Consider the following 18,046-nt stretch of genomic DNA (forward strand, 5'->3'; position numbering starts at 1 on the left):
ATATAATGCTTCTCGGTCAATTTAATCCATATTCAGCACTAGGAACCTGCATTCAAATGGTGGACTCTTGTGTGTGTGAGTGCACTAATTTTTGTGAAGTTTTTTGTGCTTCTGGTATTCCTAGGGAGCAGCAGTGAGTCATGAAAGACATTGGAAATCCCCTAACTGCTGCAAGTCCGCATAGCTCCATTGCCCTTCCCCAAGACGTTGTGCAAAATGTGGGGTTGTGCTCAGGCCCTGCCCGCCCTACTCAGGTCTCCTTCTCTTTAGGGGTTGCCACAAATGTCAGTCACGTGGCAATCCAGCCTTCAAATCCATCTTCATGCTCCTTCTGCTTCCAGTTCTTCAAAGAAGAAGAAGAATGGATTAATAAAAACCAGCCAACCTAGCACGTCAAAGCACGTCAAAGTGCAAATAGATAAATAGGTACCACTCTGGCGGGAAGGTAAGCAGCATTTCTGTGTGCTGCTCTGGTTTCACCAGAAGCGGGCTTAGTCATGCTGGCCACATGACCCGGAAAAACTGTCTGTGGACAAACGCCCGCTCCCTTGGCCTATAGAGCGAGATGAGCGTGCAACCCCAGTCATTTGCAACTGGACTTAACTGTAAGGGGTTCTTTACCTTTTTAAGGGAATGCATAAGAGGAATCAGGTAGCATAGATGCAATTACCTCCTAAAGTTACAGTCAGTGTCCTGAAGGAATTGCTTGGGTGATCCAACCCTCACCTTCTTAAGACCCTGAGGGGAGACAGTAGAGGAGAACCCCAAACCAGAGAGTGCATATCATTCGTGAGAAAACTCTATTGTCCGATAGTTTGTACTCTTTTGTTTGTTTTAGTAGTACAAATTGTAAACTGCCTTGGATGAAAGGTGGTATATAAATGTAGTAAGTAAGTAAATGAAATACAGTGGTACCTCGGGTTACATACGCTTCAGGTTACATACGCTTCAGGTTACAGACTCCGCTAACCCAGAAATAGTACCTCGGGTTAAGAACTCTGCTTCAGGATGAGAACAGAAATTGTGCTCCGGCGGCGCGGAGGCCCCATTGGCTAAAGTGGTGCTTTAGGTTAAGAACAGTTTCAGGTTAAGAACAGACCTCTGGAACGAATTAAGTACTTAACCTGAGGTACCACTGTATATATTACCACCACAATTAAACATCAAATAAGCCAGTTAATTTCCATCTCCATCTAGTGCAGGAGAACTAGTAATGGGCGGGGGGGACAGGACCCCATCATTCCCACACCACCAAGACTGCTGTAGAAAGCAACAATGCCTATGACTCAGCTCTTTCATTTCAGTTGGATTATGCTTTCAGTACACATAAGAAAGCATGAAGTGTTGGCTGAGGTGACTGTGATTTTAGATAAAAGGAAGGAAAAGGTACAAAGAAGAAGAAAAAGCTTAATCGCAGGAAGCGTATCTCCCCCCCACATCTCACTCACAGAAAAGATGTCACGCAAATTGTGAGAAATTGCCTTGATGATCTAAGAGCTTTCCACAAGACAGGGAAAACTGTTCCCATTTCATAACTCAAACTTCTGCTATGAGTCACAAGGTGGGCTCTGTGTGGGGTGGAAAAGAGATATCCCATGTGAGTTCGTTAATAAAAGAATTGGTTGGATTCCTAGATCCAAGGTGTGGGGCTAAACACATTCTCCAGTAAGAGAGCCCCAACAGAGCCTTAAAATTACAAAATATGTAGTGACAGTGAAGCATGGGAATTATAAGCTTTTAAATATAAACCTTTTATATTCTGTTTCATCTGCTTACAGCACTTTCCCTCTTTATCTCTCTCGCAGTGAACAAACCACGTCATTAGTAAAGTAAAATGCTTTACTTACAAACTCCAAAGGTCAGATTCATGTGTTATTCCATGCAGTAGCAAAAAGAACACAGGCAGAAATATTGGGCTTACAAAATACAGAAAAATGTTTCTGAACGTGTGGTCTGGGCTTGAAGTGATCAAGCCCAGACATGTTGCCAGGTCAGCTTCACCTGCTGGAAGAGAATGAGCAAAGGAAGCTTCACTTCCTTCTTCCCTGGAGGTGAGAGGGTGTGACCTAACTGAGTCTAGGAATACCATGCTGTGGTCTTAACCCCTTCATGCATTAACTAGCCCTAAGCTTGCTAGTTATATTTGACTGCAATTTTCCATACTCTGTCTTGGAAAGGCATTCTGCCCTACTTAGGGTGGTAGCTTTCCCTCTTACAACACCCAGTATGCTCTCAGAAGTCGTTCTTAAATCTAAAAATGTCACACAGGAGGCACTGAGATATGCTAGAATGATTATATCAACAGAAAACTTTAGCTGATGAGCAGAGATTAGGAGAACATCTCTGGGGTACGGTGTGGAGGCCAAGAAGAGATATGTTTGTATTTTCCAATTGTACCAAAGGTAATAATGTGCTTGCTCAAAATATTTGTTTATATTCCCAAACTGTGTAAAATAACTCATTACAAATTGTTCAGTAATACATTTTAATTTATTCCAGAAGGAATCACCTGGAGTTTTGTAACAATCCAAAACAATAAGGGGTATACACTCTGCAAGTTTCCTAGGTACAGTTTTTGGGGAAAACTGGTTTAAAGATAGAGTTACAGTCATGTGTGAGATTATCCAAACAGGTTTTAATCTGATGCTTGAGTTGTGAGCTGTTGGCATTTGTGATTTTTCCTTCATTACTGAAGCCACAAAGACTTAATAAAAATTCCCGTAGGCCAACTCAATGGGTGGATTTTGCTGACTCTAGACTATGACTGATTTGAAAACAACAAAATCATTTCCACACTGACCAGATTGGCCTGCAACAATTGAGAGATTTCCACGTTCTTTTAACATATCACTTGGTTTACTGACTAGCATCATTTAGGGATATTTGTTTTGCCATGTGCTCCCTGTGACAAATCAGCTAATTGGCACTGTCATCTGAACTATGGGATTCATGTGACTCATGTATGGAATGTGTACATTGGCCCATTCCCAGAAGTGCACATCTCTTTCTTGAAGTGAGCTGTGTATCTCTCACTTGAGGTGACAGGTGGCCCCTCCAGACTGGATAAAGCCTGCCAAGTTGCAGGCAGATAGGTCCAAGGACTTTTTGTTGGAGATCTTCAAAAGCTGTTTTTGTAAAGGGGAAACATCTATAACTTTTTATTTATTTTTTAATTTTGGGGTAGAACTGGATGGAATTTCCATGCAAGGTCACTCCTTCTGACAGCATGCATCCTGCCAAATTGCAGAAGGATAGCTAGAATGATTTTCTCACGAGGGCAGCCTTTACAGTTTTATGGTGTGTAAAAAGCATTTGCTGAATCTGCCCTAGTGTTTCATGGGTAATTGGTCTGGAAATTGGAGGCATGAGAGAGGTGCCTCTGCATAAGAAACCTGCCAAATTGCAGACAAATAAGTCTAGGGATGTTTGTACCAGGCATATTTAAAGTTGATTTTGAGCTGGGGAGAACTAAAATGGATTCACTTTCTGGGTAAAACCATACCTTCTGTTTAGAAGCTTGACCAATAGAGCTCTCCATCCAACCTCTACCCTCCCCATCTTGGTATCTTCCTTAACCTTAGAGACATATGTTTTGCTCTTGTAAAACTGGTTTTGTTCCCAAAACACAGGGATTGGAGGGCTTTGTAAATTCTTTCCCTCTTATCACAAGCTAGAGCTGTCGGTTGCTCTGTCTTCCCCTGCACACTGCACTGCTTGTGCTTGGAGACACAATTTTGCTTTTAGTAGACACCTGTCTGTAGTATCTCTTTGATGTCTGAATCACCCAGGCACCACAAAGCATTTCAGACTCCTGCTTTCACTTGTGTAGCCTGGTACAGACCCTGTTTCTTTTGGGGCAAGTATCAAATCCCTCCAAGACACTCAATCTTAGTTAGGAGTCAGGATTTGTCCAAATCCCCACCTTCACTTTCTGCATTAGTGAAACTTGGTAAACACAAAGTGCCAGAAATATTTAGTTTCGTCTCTCTTCTTTCCACGGCATATTGTCTAAGGGTTAGCACAAGTTTGCAACTGAAGCAAGCCCCCTGTTTTTTAAAGGCACCTAAAAAGACAGCACCTTCACAATCTGTCAGAGCTTCACTTTTCTGACAGTGGTCCCAGCAGTGTTTCCTTTGCCAAGGTTGAGTTGGCACATCTTTCATCAATCCTAATTTTCTAGAGATTAAATAATTTAGATATTTTCCATTCACACTTGGTTGAAATCTGATTTTCAGCTTGCCTGCCATTCCAGACAGGTTTGTTCAATATTTTAAGCCCTCTTGTTAAACTGAATGAGACTGGCTTCGTGGAACAACCAAGATTCTCCCCCGCTCTACAAAAAGAACCCCTGCAAACACCAGCAGAACACTAAAAACAAAGAGGGTGCATGCACACTTTGCTTTTGAGTCTTCTTAAATGGGGGTTTGAACCACAGCCCTTAACTATTGTTTCTCCTTTGTTTCACACTCAATGTCCTTTCCCCAAACATTTTTAACTATGTCCAATACAACCTTGTATAATAAAAATATTGTTGCTGTTTAGTCGTTTAGTTGTGTCCGACTCTTCATGACCCCATGGACCAGAGCACGCCAGGCACTCCTGTCTTCCACTGCCTCTCACCGTTTGGTGAAACTCGTGTTAGTAGCTTCGAGAACACTGTCCAACCATCTCATCCTCTGTTGTCCCCTTCTCCTTGTGCCCTCCATCTTTCCCAACATCAGAGTCTTTTCCGGGGAGTCTTCTCTTCTCATGAGGTGGCCAAAGTATTGGAGCTTCAGCTTCAGGATCTGTCCTTCCAGTGAGCACTCAGGGCTGATTTCCTTCAGAATGGATAGGTTTGATCTTCTTGCAGTCCATGGGACTCTCAAGTGTCTCCTCCAGCATACTTGTCCCTTATCATTTGCTATGTTCATTAGCAGGTTATTTCCCCAAATTGTTAGATCTCTTATTGAACCAGTTGTTCAGTAGTGTATTTATTTACGAAAGAAACAAGCTTTCTCTGCAATAACAAAACCATGGAGATACCTTGTAATTTTGTTTTCTGCTGTAATTCCATTAGAGGACTGCCACTATGGAGAAATCTATCAACCTACAGAGACCCTGGCTGCTCCAGCCTTCATGGATTCTGCATGCATTATAAAAATCAGAAAAATGTTTTAAGGGCATCAGAAGAGATACTGCTGGAGCCAGCTTCTCTTTCCTTGTTACCCAGATTTTTAACATTGTTCTAGTGAATCTCTTATCCACTTTATGCAGCCAATTAGACCTGCTTCCATACAGTGGAGATGTGATTTCCTAGGTGAATCCATCGGGCACTTTCTAGGTGAGTTTATTGGACACCTTCATCCTTCAAGATGAAGTGAGCCGAATGGCATAGCTGGGGTGCCTCAAAATAAATTGCTAAGTTACTATTCCCCAGCCTTTATATATATATAAATAAGTATTCTATATACATGATGGTCTTCAATGGGTACCAAGTCGTGTTGGAGTTTGCAAAGCCAAGCTGAAGACTAAGCCATTTTGATTGCACCATGGGGTCTTGAAAAGACCAGTTTCAAATATCAGAAGAACCCTTGCATAGTTTGGCAGCGGATATTCATTCCCATCACAGTCAGTGGAAATGGGAATGCCAGCTCTCAGAGGATTCCAGGAAACACTCTGTTTCAAGTATCTATTTCCTCCCCGTAAGTATTTCAAATGAAAGTTAGAATGAACGACCGACAGATGCTTCATAAGGAATGCCGTTGCATAGTTTTTATTATGATCTCAGGAAATATGTAATAGTCCCTTTCCCACCCGTCTGATTTCCATGTTGAAGAGTTCTAAACTTCTTAGCACTTCTCCTTTTGAGCAGAGGTTGGGTGAGCAGCCCAGTTCCATCCTGTTTCTTAATATGAGCTCTGCCCTGTCCTGTTTTCTGTGGATTTTTATTTTCAAGGAAGCACGAAAAGTCCAGATTACAATTGTGTGCACTTGTGAAATTCACATTTCCCCAGTGCTTTTCAATGCCTATTTACATAAAAGTTCTAAGTGCAGAATGTTTCTTCTCCATGTGTGTGTGTGGGGGGGGGGTGGTCCTGGCCTTTGCGACACAGCTAATGAACTTGGATGCCTCTCGCCATGCAAATTCCTAGATTAATTTGACAGTTATATGTATTTTTGTGTGGTCCCCAGGCAAAATGTTTATTTGCTAGATATCTCAATTTGTAAATTGGGATTATAGTTTCTTTTGTTTGTTTTTTTAGCCTATTTGTAGGGGCTTTTATTTGCCCAGTTCTTACGACCCTCTGCTGCTGTGTAACTTGCACTGTAGCCCCAAAACTCTGACCCCAATTAGCTCATGCTGCAAATGGGCCTTGCCCAGTTCCGCTGTGGTGACGTGCCAGTTCTACCAGGGCTTGGTGTAGCCTATATTATATCTTGCTTAGGCCTTTCTCTTGATGGCCATGAATGCATATACAATCTGTTGCCCCCTAGCTAAAAAAACTGATGTTTCCAGTGGCTGAACAGCCCCTTGCCTTTCGAGGCATAAAAATGGAATCATGTCAGATAAACACGGAGAGAGATTATGGCAGCTTACATTCCTGTTTTTTTCTTTTTCTTAACTGCAGCTAAGAGTTTTCATGGAAGCTGAAGCGGAGGGTGGGGGGTGGGGTGGGGGAACCCTAAAGGGAGCAGAGTCTGAAGCAGAACAAGAACGCATTAAAGATTTAATGATATTTCCTTTTGAACTAGCCTCTTGTTAAATTTTTCTAGACATCAGTCGGTTTTATGAGCCACATTCCTGCTCATTCTGCTTTAACGGTCCTTGATGCTGGAAACGCTCAGGTTCCTTGCAAGTCAAGGCACACCAGTGTTAATGTGTGTTGCGATTGCAGGCACAGCGCGCCTGCTCTCAAGCAAGCTTTCAGCATTTGAAAAATAGGCTGCCAGTGAATCTGCTTTTAGTTTAATTACGTCTTACCAGTTACACCGTAAGTTATTCCTTCCAGCTGTGGCTGGTGTCAGCGCCTTCTCCATTACTCACAAACAATCACGCTAGCAGTTCCTGATCAGCTCTTGCCGTCTCAATGGGCTTGACTACATTATTTGGTACGGCAGAATGAGTGCCCCAAACAATGCAGGAACCCCGCCCAAGATTTCCTTCTGTATCAGAATAAATTACCTGGGGTATGTGTGAAATTAATTCAATTTCTGATGCACTGAGTTCTTTTAAGTGTTGCTTTCTGGGACTTCAATCCTTTTGGAATTAATGCAAACTGATGTAATACTGTGCTTTGTACTGCCGCAGTTCTAAGCCACAGAGTTCTAAGTAATTTTCTTCTTCTGCCAGTCTTTAGTGGGCATCACTTGTTATTAAAGTTAATAAATGTTTTCCCTCAAATGATGCATCTGCGAGGTGTATATAGTTAGGCAGCAAACTCCAGAGATTTCACCTCCATGGAAGACACAATTTTAAAATCGTATTTTGATTAAGTTTTCCAAAAATGTAACGCATACATTTCAATACATTTTTTCTTTGTTATTTTTGTTGACTTCCCACCTTCTTTTCCGCGGGGTTTAAATTTCTCCTTCTGCTGCACCCTATCTGCTATCTCTTATAACAACACTACTATAATCTTTAAGTTCTCCTGTTGCTCATAGTATTCATCATATAATAATATTTCATGGAAGAGACAATTGGTGTGAAGTTGGAAGGGGATTTATTTAATTTGTGGCCGCCATACTTCCATGTTCCTTGCTCTGCTGCACAGTAGTCTCCCTTCCTGAGCTGATAAGATGTGGCCCGTCACCTAGTCCTAACTATTCCCATTGTAATAAATGAAAATCTGCCCTTATTCCCTTATGGGGGACACAAGAGCCCTTATAGAGTCCTTTGTAGGTTCTCCATTGGTCGGAGAAGAGAACAGAGGCCAACCAGAGAATATTGAGAAGTAAAGCAGCTCGTAAGCCTGATCTTTATTGAACTGTTGCAACAGGGTGCCCCCTTCACTTGCAGGAGAAGAAGGAGGAGGACCCAGAATCCAGGTGTGCCCGCCCTTATATAGACATTTTAAATTGCCTGCCCTGGAGTCCCAGACCACCCCCAGAAACATCATACATACATCTCAGAAAGGAGTGGTCTACAACAGAAATCTGAATGCGTTGTTTACCAGAAACCGGAGTGCGTTGTTTACCTCCTGTCTGGCGGGTTACCTGTTAATGCTTACTTGATTGGATACCCTGAGGAGCCTGGCCAGTCTTTTGTAGTGATAAATACTTCCAGGTCACAGGCTCACCCTATTCATACACAGACATACCCTTAGGACAGGATCTGTGAAGGAAAAGACAATGGGGAGGCTTTTCCATTTTCCTTTGACTTTGCAGAGAAAACATTTGGTCAGTTTGGGAGCCAAAATGGCTTCATGGCTGTTTTCCTGCTCTGCTTCAGACCAGTGGCATAGCGTGGGGGGTGCAGGGGGGCCCGGCCGCACTGGGCGCAACATCTGGGGGTTAGGGTTAGGGGGGCGCAAATCCACGGGTTAGGGGGTGCAAATTACTTGCCTTGCCCCAGGTGCTGACAACCCACGCTACGCCACTGCTTCAGACATGTGGTTTATATATTTATGTACGTGTTTGCTTGGTACATTTATGAACATTTATTATATATATATAAGACCTTAATTTTTTTATTTCACCATGATGCTGGTTTGTGGGGGAAGTCAGCATTCCTGCTGAGGCCACCTTGTCTGGAGGAGTTCAGGACTTCATGGCTGCCATGAAAGCCATGGGGCTGTCCCAAGATGTCACCTGTCCTTCTACAGGTTTTCCACCAACTGTACCATTGTTCCACATGGAGCACCACCATCACATGTAAACTATGCGCTACCTGTCCACATTCCTGGTGGAGGCTCTCTGCTGCCGTTTGAAGACTGTTCTTGGGACAGCCATTTGTACAACAGGACGGTCCGTATATGAAAGATGGAAAGTGGAGAGCTTGCCTTTTCGAAAACAAGTTGCTTTCTTCTAGCCAGATCCTCCGTTTTTGCTTTTGTAACTCCTTGCATATTGCAGAAGCGGAGAGGGGGAGTGAGGGATGGAGATGGGGATGCTGGAAAGAGAGAGAAATGGAAATGGCCCCATCCACTTTTGACTTTGCTCCCACCCCCCACTGCTAGCTTCTGCCCTACCCAAAAGATTTAATATGGCTCTCAAGGGAAAGAAAAGGTTCCCACCCTGTAACAGAAGCAAAAACAAACAAACAAAACAACTTTACAGTGGTACCTCGGGTTAAGTACTTAATTCGTTCTGGAGGTCCATTCTTAATCAGAAATTGTTCTTAACCTGAGGTACCACTTTAGCTAATGGGGCCTCCCACTGCTGCTGTGCCACCGCGGCACGATTTTTGTTCTCATCCTGAAGCAAAGTTCTTAACCCGAGGTACTATTTCTGGGTTAGCGGAGTCTGTAACCTGAAGCGTATGTAACCTGAAGCATATGTAACCTGAAGCGTATGTAACCCAAGGTACCACTCTACTATTCTGAAGCGTAAACAAGCCAAGAGAAGGAAGACAATGGCAGCTGTTGATCTCTTGGAAAGCTTTCACTAGCAAATGACAGTTTAATGTTCCGGCGGCTGCCTTTTTCTTATTGGCAAGTGCTTGCACTTAAAAATCAATACCTCGTCAAATATAAACATACGGTTAATGAGTACCTGTTGGGAAGCATGGAGTGGGGATATAATTAGTTGAACTTTAACAGCTGTGCGTGTGACATGCAATTATGTTTCTCTCCTGAAGAAAATGCTAAATGAGATGTCTTAGGCCAAATCCCAGCCCTTTGCTCCGTCTTGCAGGAAATTAATGACCCGCTGTGAATTCTCTCAGTATTTGCAAATATTCTTCTGGGCAAGTCCAATTCATTAAATGGTTTAAACACATGTTGCAAGGTAAGTGCATGTCCAAGAGAGCAATCAGCAATCCACTTACTCTGGAATCGCTCCACTCCTGCTGACTTTGAGACCGGAGTAAATAATTTAGAGGCTGTATGGCAACAGTCCCTTCCATATTTACCTGGGATTAATACCTACTGAATTTACTGGGGGGGGGGGGAATTCATCTAATGAGCTCTGCCAGCAGAAGCCCTATGCAAGGGCTTTCCTCGACTTGGGGAGGGGAGTTGGAAGAACCACCGGAAGGGTGTGTGGGCAGAGAGGCAGGATACTTCCGTCTGGCGAGCTGCAGTGCTTGCGCTGGTGGAAAATCCATCATAGTGTGATTTTGAATTCCACCTACTGACCCCATTCAGAAAGCATGCTGTTGCTTAGAATCTAAGCAGACTGACACACCCTCCTGTGGGAATTTTCAATGTGGCAGGAGAAGATGCATGGTTTATTAATATCCTTCCTAACTTGTGTTAGCAAGTTCTTTTTCTTAGCAGAGTGCATTCCCCTTTACACAACAGCAAACTAGTTGCAAACTTGTGTGAGTTTCTTAAGACAATACGCAATTCAATCTGGCTTGTCCAGATTGAAATGTGTTCTAATATTTTCCTGGTAAGACCCCTTGAATGCCTCCTAAAAGAATAAAGAGACCGCAGTCTTATTCATAAGCAATAAAAAGAAAGTTTACTCACGATCAGGCAGAGCACAGTGTGATGATCCTTGAAGTCAGGCTTTAGGCTTAAAATTTCAAACATATACAAACAGGTTTACCCCATAAGGGAGATTTACCTAGTGACTAGCATTCCAGCAGTTCACAGGACGAAAGGAAGATGGAAAAGAGAGAGAGTGGCAGCATGCCTTGTCCTTTTAAATGGTCTGGAAAGGTCATCCCTACCCACTAGTCACATGCAAGGAAAGATGCTCCAGGCCAAGAGGAACAGGAAGTTTCGACTGGCTGGACCAAACATTCCCTTGCATGTCCACTCTAGGAAAACAGTGAATGCTGTATTTGACTGCTCCCAGTGGATTACATCCCACACTGCCAACATTTCTCTGATGTAAATAGGGATGTCCTGTATAATAATAATAATAATAATAATAATAATAATAATAATAATAATAATAATAGTATTGTTTGTACGCCACCCATCTGGCTGGGTTGCTCCAGCCACTTTGGGTGGCTTCCAACATATATAAAAACATACTAAAACATTAAGCATTGAAAACTTCCCGATAAAAGGGCTGCCTTCAGATGTCTTCTAAAGGTTGTGTAGTTACTTATCTCTTTGGCTCAGAGGTTGCGTAACTCCATACCCTCTGACATTTCTACGATGAAAATAGGGACGTCTTGAGGAAAAGTGGGACATTCGGGGATCAAATCATAAACTGGGACGGCTTCTGTAAATCCGGGACTGTCCCTGGAAAATAGGGACACTTGAAGGGTCTGGGCTGATCTTAGATCCATGCAACTTATGGTCTGGAAGGAAGAAGTGAGATGAGACTGGTGATTGGTTCTTCCTGCGTGACTGTGAGGTGCTTCTACTCCATGACCTTTGAATTTTCCACCTCTGTGATTTGTTCTGTGAATTAGTGGTGGCAGGCTGCTCAGGGAAGCAAACAACTGGATTAAAAAGGTTTCATGTGCCTACTGAGTGCCACTGAGGCTAAACCTCCATCCATCCATCCTGTCTCATAGGCACATGCTGAAGCTAAAAATAGTCCAAGCAACAAACTGTGAGGGGAAAATGGGTGGGTGCTGAGATATGGAGATACTTTGTCTTAATTTTCATGACCCGACAAGCTGAAAATCAGATTCGTTCTGGACAGCCATGCTGACTGGAACTGATCGGGTAAGAGCGAAGGTTACTTCGGGATGAAAAATCAACTGCTTTAAAATGTCCCTTCTTAAAGGGACCCTGGAAAAGTGAAATGGGGTGGGGTGGGGGAGAGAGTCAACACTTTCTTTGCCAGACATTTGCCACACAGAGTTGCCCAGCTTCAAACAATTTTGCTATTTAAATATTTGATCTTTCACACACACAGAGAGACAGACAAAAATACATTTTAAAATACGTTTATTTAAAAAATAAGCACAGTACACACATTGTGGTTATATTGGGGATGTGGTGGTGGGGGGAATCCCCGAAGCACATTGAAAACAACACACCAGAACTTGGAAAGGAAACTGTAGCCTTTGGGGAAACAACAGATTAGCCCTTGTGGATAACATGACAGGAAGAACAATAGAGGAATCTCCCCAATAATCTGATGCAACAGAAAAATGCGGAACGCAATGCAACTTGGTGCTCCTTTCGACCACACCTATGTGGCTGATGCGCTTGCTGCTGGTTTTGACTGCCATGTGGCACAGACTGAAATGTGGGGTATAAATAAGCAAATGCCCTTTCTCCTGGGACATCCACATGCTAGCAGTAGAAAGCTGTGCCCAGCCTGTTTCCATCAATGTTGCAGTTGTCCCCGGCACCTTGGTGCCAGATGTGCTATACGAGAGCATTGGGTTCACAAAATGGATCATGGTGTACATTTGTCCTTAGGACTGCTTCACACATGACATCAAACCCTGCCCCACCCCGATGCAATTTTCCGCTTAGGGAAATGTACAGTGGTACCTCGGGTTACAGACACGTCAGGTTACATACGCTTCAGGTTACAGACTCCGCTAACCCAGAAATAGTACCTCGGGTTAAGAACTTTGCTTCAGGATGAGAACAAAAATCGCGTGACGGCGGCAGCGGGAGGCTCCATTAGCTAAAGTGCTACCACAGGTTAAGAACAGTTTCAGGTTAAGAACGGACCTCCAGAACGAATTAAGTTCTTAACCTGAGGTACCACTGTATACGTTATCATACGGTCTCAACAACAGCTTGTTTTCATAGTGGATGATACTCCAGGCATCTTGGCATTCCTGCCTAGAAATTACCTTTATATAGTGGTACCTCGGGTTACATACACTTCAGGTTACATACGCTTCAGGTGACAGACTCCGCTAACCCAGAAATAGTACCTCAGGTTAAGAAATTTGCTTCAGGATGAGAACAGAAATCGTGCAGCAGCGGCATGGCAGCAACAGGAGGCCCCATTAGCTAAAGTGGTGCTTCAGGTTAAGAACAGTTTCAGGTTAAGAACGGACCTCCGGAATGAATTAAGTACTTAACCCGAGGTACCACTGTATAGGAAATGTAATTTCTGTCAGGATTAAGGGTTGTAGTCAACTTAGCACTATGCTGAGCGTTCTGTCAGCACAATGGTTTCCACTTCTGCAATAGAACATTCTCCCATTCTCCTCCCTGTGAACCCCCTAAACCTGTTCTGGGCATTTCACCCAACTCTCTGGAGCAGTTTTGGATGGCACAGAGCCTGTGCACAGAGGTGCTGGCACACTAATCCTTGGACTAGTGCAAGAATTTAGTTGAATATTGTCCTGAATTGGTCACAGGTCCCAACAAAGTAAATGGGCCTTAATATAGTAATGACCAGTTGGAACTCAGTTCTGGCACTTCTCAGGTGAACGCCATTGCCATTCTAAGAGAACATGGGAGGCGTTCGTGGTGAGTTCTGGCACCTCTTTTTCTAGAAAAATAGCACTGGTTATGACTATTACTTATTTGTGTCCCACCTTTCTGCCAAGGAGTGGTGGGAGTACAGAGTCCTCCAGCCACCATTTTATCTTCACTACTGTTATGCTAGGCTGACAGATGGGCCCAGCATCACTCAGTGAATTTCATGGTAGAGTGAGGATTTGAACCAGAATCGCACCAGTCATAGAACCATAGAATTGTAGAGCAGGAAGGATCCCTGAGGGTGTTCTAGTCCAGCCCTGCATATTCTAACCACTTTGCACTGATTTTAAATGGAACTGAAGAAGAAAAAGAAGAGTTTGGATTTGATATCCTGCTTTATCACTAACCTAAAGAGTCTCAAAGGGACGCAGGTGGCGCTGTGGGTTAAACCACAGAGCCTAGGACTTACCAATCAGAAGGTTGGCAGTTCGAATCCCTGCAACGGAGTGAGCTCCCGTTGCTTGGTCCCTGCTCCTGCCAACCTAGCAGTTCAAAAGCACGTCAAAGTGCAAGTAGATAAATAGGTACTGCTCCGGCGGGAAGGTAAACAGCATTTCCATGTGCTGCTCTGGTTCGCCAGAAGTGGCTTAGTCATGCTGGCCACATGACCCGAAGCTGTACGCCGGCTCCCTTGGCCAATAAAGCGAGATGAGCGCCACAACCCCTGAGTCGGCCACGACTGGACCTAATGGTCAGGGGTCCCTTTACATTTACCTTTAAGGAGTCTCAAAGTGGCTAACACTCTCCTTTCCCTTCCTCCCCCACAACAAACACCCTGTGAGGTGAGTGGGGCTGCGAGACTTCAAAGAAGTGTGACTAGCCCAAGGTCACCCAGCAGCTGCATGTGGAGGAGCGGAGACGCGAACCCGGTTCACCAGATTACGAGTCTACCGCTCTTAACCACTACACCACACTGGCTCACTTTGGATTCTAACCTTACGTGTGGTGTGTTTTCCTTCCTTCCTGCTCTGCCTACAATGAGAGCCAATGGGTGACCATTGGGTGTTCTTTTTCTCTGTGATCTCGAGTACTGCGAAATAATAGGAAACAGCAAGATTGGTTAATGATCACGATTCCTACAATGATTCATAATGACAATAAGTAACAATTTTTTGAAGTCCACACGGTGTGCCTGGCACACTACCTAAAATTTGATGTGACTCCAACCAGCCCCGGCCTTCTAATTTCACCTTCCATCTTTAGAAATAAAGAAAGGAAAGAAACACTGCCAACCAACTGCAAACATGTAGGAGTCTTGCCCTAAATGTTTGTGCTGGCTGGCATTCCTGTCTGCAATCAAGAGTCACATCCCCAGAGTGTTGATGCAACAATATGGTGTGAGATGTTGCTGTGAATAAAAAAAAGTGGTTCATCCGATCGTTCATATGCTGGGGTAGGGAATAAATAAGAGGATTTGGCCAGCAGACAACAAATCATCTTGCTTTTAACGAATGTAAATCTAAGGACCGAAATGAAATTATTCAGCGTGTTTAACCAAGACCACGCTTTCTCTTGGCTACCTAACATGGGCTGCAGCCCAAGATATCTCGTTGTCTGAGGCAGACACTATATCGTGTCTGTCTGGTTCCACGTACAGAAGCCAGCTGGATTCACAGTGGAATTTGAGTTTATCACCAGCGGCAAGACAACGTCTTCTGCTTCATCTAAGGGTCATAGGCTAATTTAGGGAGCACAGGACATGTCATGCATGACACACAAAACTCTGTCCTCCTAACACTTCACTACCACTTCTCCACTCTCCAGCTTCTGTCGCTTGAATTGGCCACCTCGCTCTGCCTGATGGTAGGGTTGGTCCAGCATAAGATTTGGATGCTTTTGAGCATCCCAAGGAATGATATGTAGCTCCTGCCCCCAAGCCAGTTACTGAAATAGGATGCATAGGAAATTGTTGCTCGTATCTCTAATGCTGGATCAAAGGTTTAGTCAAGGTTTAGGAATACCCTGTGGAATTTTTGACTTCTTTCCTTTGAACAGTGGTTGCCATCACACAGATTGCTTTTGAAACTGCTTATGGTTTGCTCTGTGGAACCCGGTGATTGGGTGTGGGGGGTGGGGTGGGTGTGCATTCCTGCCTCTGAAAATCACATCCAAAGCTCATCTGAGTACACGGAACTAGTTGTGCGGCTTTTGCTTTTTTTGCATTGAAGCCGTTATCTAAAAGCTCTTCTCTGGGTCAAAATCTCTACAGAGATGCTGTGTCACAACAGCATCGGTAGCAAAGGGGACCAATACCAAGAACCTTGCTTGAATCACAGGTGCTTTCTCAATAGTAGTACAGTGGTACCTCGGGATGCGAATGGGATCCGTTCCAGAGCCCTGTTTGCATCCTGAATAGAACGTAAGACGCGTCTGCGCGGGTCATGTTTCGCCGCTTCTGCGCATGCGCATGACGTTATTTTACCGTCTGTGCATGTGTGAGTGGTGAAACCCAGAAGTAACGTGCTTATCCTGAAGCATATTTATCCCGAAGTATGACTGTAGTAGCAGCAGAGCTGCGACAGTAGCAATGTACACTTTCCGAAGGAACCAATACCATTAAAATCCTGGTCTCAATAAGAAACATGGAGTAAAAATTGTGCCCACTTAAACTTCTGTTCGTCCTGATATCTGATGCAAATCATATACAGTGGTACCTTGGTTTACGAACTTAATCTGTTCCGGAAGTCTGTTCTTAAACCAAAGCGTTCTTAAACCAAGGCGTGCTTTCCCATAGCAGCAGGGGACTCAATTTACAAATGGAACACACTCAAAAAAGAAGCAAAACATGTTCTTATTCCAAGGCAAAGTTCACAAACCAAGACACATACTTCTGGGTTTGCAGCGTTCTTAATCCAAGTTGTTCATAAACTAAGCTGTTCTTAAACCAAGGTACCACTGTATATTTAAAGTTGACTACCAGCAATTACAATACTACACAAAAAAAGACAAATACCCTTACGAAATGAAAAACAAAATGAATTGTGGTTTTATGGCACATTAGTTGTATGTGCATGTGCTGGAATTAATGGCTATTCAGTTCCATTTGGAGATGAGAGCGGATGGAAGGTAGAGAGAGTTAAGCTTACAGACAGTGTGGAAGCCTGGGACTTGGGGTTTCTAAGGTGTCTGCAATATCAAGCCATGTTGCTAACATGGTGGAAGGATGCTTACATGAGTGTGGACGTGTGAGATGTTGATCACTTTAGTTAATATGTACGTTGCCCTGGCTCAGCCAAAGTTCATTGTTGCGACCAGTTTCCTTTCCAACCAGCAAAACAAACAAGTCATCGTGCCTAATGCAGGTTCCCTTGTTCTCAACTTAGTCGCTCGCAGCTAACTTTGGTTGTACTGGAAGCGCTGGCTTTTGAGCATAGAACATTTTTGAGGAGTGATGAGCCAGCTCCCCCTGGCTTTCCAGTCCTGTGTTCCCGATCTTTCTCACAGAGTTGTTTGAGAGGCATGGGTCTTCCTAGGTGAGATGCTCTCTTGCCAGGAGTAAGAAGTTTTGAAAACTGCATTGCCGGTACTGTGGGCTGGAGGCTCATGTGATTTTGGGGGATTGGGCATGCTGCTGAAGAACATCTGATTCCTCCGTATAATAACGGTATACATACATGCTTTCACAACATTAATCTGTCTCTGAAAGTCCGACCACTATTTGGCTTGTGTGTACTTAGGGCCCTAGTATTTACAGGACCGCCTCTCCTGGTATGCCCCGCAGAGGACCTTAAGGTCCATGAATAATCATAGTTTAGAGGTCCCGGGCCCTAAGGAAGTCAGATTATCCTCCACCCGGGCAAGGGCCTTCTCAGTGATGGCGCCGACCTGGTGGAATGCTCTGTCCCATGAGACCAGGGCCCTGCAGGATTTAACTTCCTGCTGCAGGGCCTGTAAGACAGAGGCTTTCAATTTGAACTTAGCCTGATCTTTTATTCCCCTTCCTTCCCTCCCCTTTTTATGAAGATTACCCTCTCTGGGATCCCACAGCTAATTCTCCCCTGGTCCCCTCGCTGGCCCAAATAGGACTAATTTAGCCAGCTAGCCCTGGTGATCATCTGATGTTTATTGGATGGATTTCCCCCCTAAATTGATTTTTGAATTCCAAATTTATTGTTATTCACGTTTTATACTGTATTTTATGCTGTTATTTGTTGCATCAATTAAGTGTTTTAAATTTGTTGCTAGCTGCCCTAAGCCCGGTTTTCTGAACTGGGAAGGGCGGGGTATAAATAAAATTATTATTATTATTACTTCTGTTCGGATGCCACTGAGGTCTTGGAAAGGCTAGGTCTGAAAATACACTGCCCTTTTCTTTGTTTCGTACCAGCAGCACGAAGAATATGCTGCAATGCACTATGGGATCAACATCTTTCCTACACCAATCTTCATACAATCACACACCTGGCAGTTACTTCCTTACCGCTTTTGAAAGTGTTTGTAAAGTCACTGTGAGCCACCATGAAAAGATTATCAATAAAAGACCCGTTTGTAGTTTCACTCCCATTTGCAAAGACCTGACAACAAATACAGTGGTACCTCAGATT

General features: G+C 43.8%; 1 long non-coding RNA gene across 1 annotated transcript in view; it reads left to right on the plus strand.

Moving 5' to 3' along the window:
* LOC128407242 (uncharacterized) overlaps positions 1-18,046 on the plus strand; it is a 106,786-nt gene that overhangs the window by 18,879 nt on the left and 69,861 nt on the right. The window lies entirely within an intron of this gene.

The sequence above is a fragment of the Podarcis raffonei genome, chromosome 2 (genome assembly GCF_027172205.1).
Source record: "Podarcis raffonei isolate rPodRaf1 chromosome 2, rPodRaf1.pri, whole genome shotgun sequence".
Lineage (NCBI taxonomy): Eukaryota > Metazoa > Chordata > Lepidosauria > Squamata > Lacertidae > Podarcis > Podarcis raffonei.